The 6,509-nt window shown below is 35.4% G+C and overlaps 1 protein-coding gene across 3 annotated transcripts in view; it reads left to right on the top strand.

Moving 5' to 3' along the window:
• Window positions 1–3,467: 3,467 nt before the first annotated feature.
• The window catches only part of LOC148837806 (programmed cell death 1 ligand 1-like), a 34,109-nt gene continuing 31,067 nt past the window's right edge, over window positions 3,468–6,509 (top strand). For all 3 annotated transcript variants that reach the window (XM_088909832.1, XM_088909833.1, XM_088909834.1), the window contains exon 1: window positions 3,468–3,633. The gene's annotated coding sequence lies outside the window, so the exon portion shown is untranslated. The remainder of the gene's footprint in view (window positions 3,634–6,509) is intronic.

The following is a 6,509-nucleotide window of genomic DNA, read 5'->3' as shown; positions in this document are numbered from 1 at the left end:
AATTAATGTTCCATAGCCTTACTTATAAGTACAGTAACTGTTTGTTATGCTAACCTTTTTATGGATGAATGGTTTTCCAGTCAGTGTGTATTGCACCTGTTGCTCTGTTTTGAGCGACTGCTGGAAGAGTTTTGTTATGAATAACATTTATTTTTTTAGTACAACTTATAAAACACGACTAGACAGTGAAATATTGTTAATGTTAAGTACCTGTAGTTCTTGTAACACATCCGCCTCTTCTGTACTTATATTATTTCCCTCAATCCGAGACATACTGTCAATATCTTCTGTGGCAAGCTTTTGTGAAGTTTTTTTTGATACATCAGCTATTTCAGTTTTTATTCAATCTGCAGATAGGGAGATTGCACAGTGACAGAACCCTCCATCATAGAAACATTCTGAAAAATCAAAAGCAGACACAATTGCTTAAATATACCTTATTTGCAGTCATAAAGCCTGTCCATTTTATAAAGAACTATACATTCGACCAGATTTTGTTACTATTCATTATTTTAACTTGGGCAACCAGTCAAGCGCATTCTGTCCTCTCCCCTTCCATTTACACTCCCTTGTTTTTACTTTCCTTGAATTCCTTGTTAGTAAGTCTGTCTTTCTCATGCTTGTTAGTGTGTTAGGTTCTGCGGGTTTAAGGTTAAGTGTTCAGCCTGTACAGCCCCAGCTTTTTTCTCCTTCATTGTCCAAAAGCTTTTCATTTGCATACATACTTTCCATCCCATTCATCCCTTACTCTACTGCATATTTACTTTTGTAATACAGAAAAACTTATTTACTTAATTTATTATTTATTTTATCCTCCATTTTAATGCTCTTTTTTCACTTTTTATTCATTTTGGAAATTGCTTTCTCTACAGATTTTCCTAATTAGATTTATGTTAATAATTTCTGTCGTGTGCACACGAACACAACCGTCATGTGTCATGTTTTTCATTATTATCACTGACCGAATTCACAATGAGTACAGATAGTAGTGTAGTGTAGTTGTATAGCCCAACAGTGTCAGATCCCTTGTGCTGTTTCCTGACCTTTTTAACTCATCACTCTTACTTTTGGTTGAATAATGAAATATTTAAATTGCTCTATTTGTGTATTCTGCTGAGTGAACCTTGCACTCGATGAGTTTCGGGAACGTGAGCAATCTACTGTATATGACCATGACAGACAGTAAATGGGTCTACAAACTACAGTAACAGTGTCAGCTTGAGTCATATTTCCTGATTGTGCCAAGATCAGTAGACTGATTTTCAGAATGCAAGATGAAGCTTTTGTATAGTAGTTCCTTTGAAATGTGATCTTATTTGTATTTAAACTTATTAGGCACAATAAAAAACATTTGTGTATTATGCATGGATTGCAATTAATATGAAAATAGGACACTTTTAGAGCATGTGTATGTTGATTCCTGTTGGTATAAGTCTTTAAAATATTTGAATATTTTCTCTTAAAAATATACCTGGTTTAATTCATCCAGAAGAACACAGGTACATGTTCCTATTATGAAAGGGATCAAAACAATATTGTTCTTTCCTAGAAGTCAGAAATATCAGTCTTACAAAATACATCAGCATGTTACACCTGGAGTGGCTTCCTTTCACTGTCTCTTTGTGGATTTCAGAATGAGACTTAAAATACTTCTGCTCATCTTGGCTTGAACAGTTAAGCTCCTCGACTACATCAGTGAACTCTTAAACTACCTTACTTATGTGTGTTGTTTTGTCCTCTTCAGACTGACTTTCTTTCATTTCTTAATACGAGACTCCAGACACTTGGGGACTGTACTTGCTGTTCTTCACTGTTGGCCCAAAACTGTGGAATGATCTTTAACACCATATAAGATCTTGCAAGTCCATCTGTACTTTGAAACCCTATCTAATAACTAACTTCATATACTAGTTTTTAATTGTTTTTAATTTCATTTTTATTTGTTTATACTGTACCTGTCTCATTATATGTCTCATTATATTATATGTTTGCACAGCACTCTGGATGTACAGTACAATGAAAGGTGATATGAGGTGATATCATAGATTTGATGTGTTAAAACACCTCAAAGACATTTCAGTAGAATAAACTGGAAACTGCAACACAGATTTTCTTTTGTCTCAAGGAGTCATTCCTGGAATGTGAATTTTTACTTATACAGTAACATGATGGTAGAGAGTAACCTGTGAAAATGATTTAAATTTATTTTTGTAAATTTAAAGGAGGTGTTTGTGTTATATTGTGTTTCAAGTCAATTGTTTAGTAAACAAGTATTTCATTTTGAAGTCCAGTCTATCTGTTCATTGGTGATGTTGTGCTTTTATATAAACGCTTTTACTGTATGTTAAGGTTAACAACTGGACTTCAGGCAATGAAAAACTCAAGTCATATCTGCTGTACACGTCCTCATGTGACCGCCCACTGCCACTAGTTAAGCACAATGTATTTCGCTTAGTCACGGCAGTTCATAGGGCTATTCATTTTTTCACCGATAATTAATAATAAATTGTAATTTACTGCACATAACAATAGTCAGTAGAAAAATGTACAGTATGATAGGAAATGTAGATATAGAACAATAACTTTGGAAAAGAGTAACCCTTTATAATCTACTTCTAGGAATCGTTCCACAATTCAGAACAATGACTGGATTACGAAGCCTAATCGTACAGGAACCGAAACTATTTGAACGGGCATTTCTATACACTTTACAAAGGCACAAAACAGCCCTATATGGCATAGAAACTATTATTTATATCACTATAAGTAATCTATTCTAAAAACAATCTCCAAGATAAAAATGAAAAGTCACAGTTAACATGGGACGCTATTACTGTATAGTTTAAAATGAAATGCGGATTAATGTTTCCCGAATACCGTCGGCAGTGAGATCAGTGCTGTTCATAAAGTTTTCCAACCACTCTCACACAGATTGAACGTCTTCACAGAATAACCAAGAGGGGGTTATAGAAATTTCATAGAAATTGTAATATGTACGTCAATTCATTGCTCCGACATACGAGAGCACTTTTTTCAATGTGTAATTTCATAAACACCTTGTTGTATTCTAAAGTAATTTCGAAGACAAAGCAGTGTAATATTTCTGTAATGACTGCTATTATTCCGTTTAGGTTTTAAGGTCTTCTATTTTATTTCTGGATGGGTTCCTTCTTATATCACCGAAGAACCTTAAAATGCAAAACATATTTTGTTAATTCGACACATAAATAGCATATTTCTACTATAAATTGTCACATCCAGCTGTTTGTCTGTCCCAACTAAACCGTGACAAATAAATCTACATCCTACTTTCGCAATGACACCCACGCACACGGGAGTTAATTTACAGAATTTGAAAAATATATATTAAACGCATTACGGTAATAAAATACAAAATTCAGCCTTCCATGTGGGCTGTAGAAGGCAGCTTCTTGCCACTGGCCTCAAAATATAAATGGCCTCAAAATGTTTTAGAACTTTTTAGAACCATCATGTAAAAACGAAAGGTCTTGACAGTCAGTTTGTGAATCGAATCTGAAAGAGCCAACTTTCCTTTTGAGTATGAGAATGGTGCTAAGTGACTGTTATTCGCTATCTCGTCTTCATTAAACGGTATACTACCTGAAGAGTCGGGTAAGGCATTTGTCTGTTTTCTACATCGGTTGTCTACAAAGCTAAAATAATATTTTTTTATTTGTGCAAGAAAATACAAATTATGCGTATTTTTCAAAAGCAAAACAAAAATTCTTGAAATGCAATCCAGGATAAATTACTCACAGATTACGTGTTGCTGGGAAATGTTGTGGAGTGTTTTATTGTAGTTGTGTGCTGATTTACGTTATGGTATTAGATGCTCATTGATTATTTCATGAAAGCTATACAAAAGTCTTCTAAATTGCTGAATATTTGGTTTTGCCGACGTAGTGTCTGATGGGGATGAGAACATCTGTTTTTGTACTGTATGAAAAAAAACATGCTGTGCGTGCGTAAACATTTTAGTATATGAGTTTGCGAAAGAGATTGAAATAAATAGATTAAACTATATAATATATGTATACAGTAGAACCTGTCTAATCCACGATAGCATGCCCACACCACAACTATCATAATAATGATAAAGCTTTTACAGATCATGTTCTTGTGATAAAAATGACACTCTTTTCAGTCTTCCGAATAGTATCTCCTTGAGTTAAATCTTTTTTCTATCAAAACCAAAAACCTGCACGTCACTTTCAAAATGATAATGCAGTTTTAAGTGCGTTGTCTCAGCTTTCAATTTAATCGATTTTTATTTTTTATGTTGTGTATTCGGCACAGTGCAGTGAGGATAGTGCTCTTATTTCTGAGTTTTGGGGATCTGGGATCAGTTCCAGCATGGGGTTATGGAATTGCCACCTGATATACTGTAATATGGTGGTAACCGTCTACTGATATCTGAGCCCAGTGACGTGATAGGCATCTCTAATCTTGTAGTTTTGTTAGAGAGAAAATCACAACTCCTTTTGGAGCTCTTCCCTGCTAGAACTAAGTGACATACATAGTGAAACAGAGAGAATGCCACTGACCAACACAAATTTTAGTCTGGATGTAAGATTTGAAATAATTACATCATAAAAAGAACTGCTCTCCTCTATCCATTTGAAATTACTATCTAATACAGCCCCAGGGAGAAACTTCATGCAGAAGGTTTCCAACCAAACACAGGAACTACCGCCATGTCACCCTACCCAGAGACTGCCCTAAAATAACTGCAGATAACTAAAATCAAAATACATATTTAGCTCACCCTTAGTTTAGCAGGTATATAAGGTTTTCTGGTAACATCCTGTTAGATGCCTGAGCTTTTTGGTATGGTTTAGTAACCATCACTTTGGTGCTTACAGAGTCATGATACAGAGACCCCAACCAATGGTGTCATATTATGGACTAGCAAAGTTCAGTTCAATTTCCTTCTGTGTAAAAAGATTCCCTACATGCTTTATGGGATACAGTACAGAATTTTCTGGAAGAAGCAGTGTGACGATTTACAGAGTAAATATGTTTTTAATGGGAAAATTAAAAAATATGCACTAAAACTAGCAGACTAGCAACATTACAGGAAATTACAAAATGACAACAAAATTCCATTGTGTAGAAACATTTTTTTTTGCTGATAAGAAGGCTAATATTTTCTGAGTAACTACTTTCAGCTACAAAATGACAATAAAATTAGTGACACGTTTTTTGTCTTTTGAAATACTTTCCTCAGTACACAAAGATTCACCAGTCTGAATCATGTTTATGAAGACTTTATTGTTTTCATAGTTATTGTGTTTTTGAGATTTCCAGTGCAGGATACTTCTAAATTCTTAAGAGGTTTACTAACAAAACCAACAGTAAACAGGTTTCTTTAGTCTCTGCAGTTCCAGTTCCCATTTTAATAATGTGGAATTCCCTTGTCTTTTTTGTCCTTGTTTTTGTTCCTCACCCAAAATATTCCAACACTGTACTATATATTTATTTCTTGTATACGGTGAAAAAAAAACAAATTACACAAGAAAAACAGAAAATATAAAAAACCTAAGAAGTTAATCAGGTGCAATGTTAGTATGGTTCAGACTGTTTGGCCTGTCAGTTTAGGGCATGCCCTTAAATTCTGGAATTCTTCTGGTTCTTCTCCTTTGATTCCGGAGCAGCAATACTGTACAATTTTTGGTATGTGGTGACCAAAGTTGTGCACAATATTCTAAATGAGGCTTAACTTAATTGACTATATAACCTAACTGTCACGACCGCCAGGCAGTCAAGACCATCTCTTAAGCGATCTAATCAGCACCAGCAGCAGGTGATTATTAACAAACGCCGCCGCATGAGTTAAACCACCTGCACACACTCCACCGTGTGGTGCGCAGTGCTATTTATACCTTCTTTACCTGCTTCCCGCTGCTCAGTATTGAGTCTACTCCTAGAGAGCTCTACCTGGCGTTTTCCCGTACCTCGTTTATTCTGGATATCGGACTCCCCTTCTGCCTTTTCAACTTTGGACCTTGCCTCTCACCTCGGACTGTTTGCCACCGGTGTTCTTCCTGGATTACGATTTACTTTACGCCTTTTGACCACGACCTTGCCTCTCGTTTTGGATTGTTCGCCTGCCTCATCTACTATCCGTGCCTGCGTCTGCACAGGATCCTTGTATCTTCCCACCAGGGATTCCTAACACTAACATTTTGTTTGCCTTTTTATTGTTTCTCCTCATTGTCTAGAAGATGTAAATCATGTGTCAATATACTGTAAGCACCTAATTCTTTTTCATACGTTGCCTCTTCTAGTTCAGTCTTTTCCATTTTGTATGTATAGTTTATATTTTTATCTCCTATGTGCAAAAATGTCTACAGTTGTCTGCACTTGTATATATTATACGTCTTCCGCCAGGTGTCTGTTTACTCTTAGAACTTCATATGCTGCTTCTATAGTGTTTGCTGATCCTCCTAGTTTGGAATCAACTAGTTTAATAACTGTACAAGAACCTA

Source organism: Atractosteus spatula, chromosome 3, assembly GCF_055471065.1.
Source record: "Atractosteus spatula isolate fAtrSpa1 chromosome 3, fAtrSpa1.hap1, whole genome shotgun sequence".
Taxonomy (NCBI): domain Eukaryota; kingdom Metazoa; phylum Chordata; class Actinopteri; order Semionotiformes; family Lepisosteidae; genus Atractosteus; species Atractosteus spatula.
The sequence above is the reverse complement of the archived record's forward strand: the minus strand, read 5'-3'. Positions and strand labels throughout refer to the sequence as shown.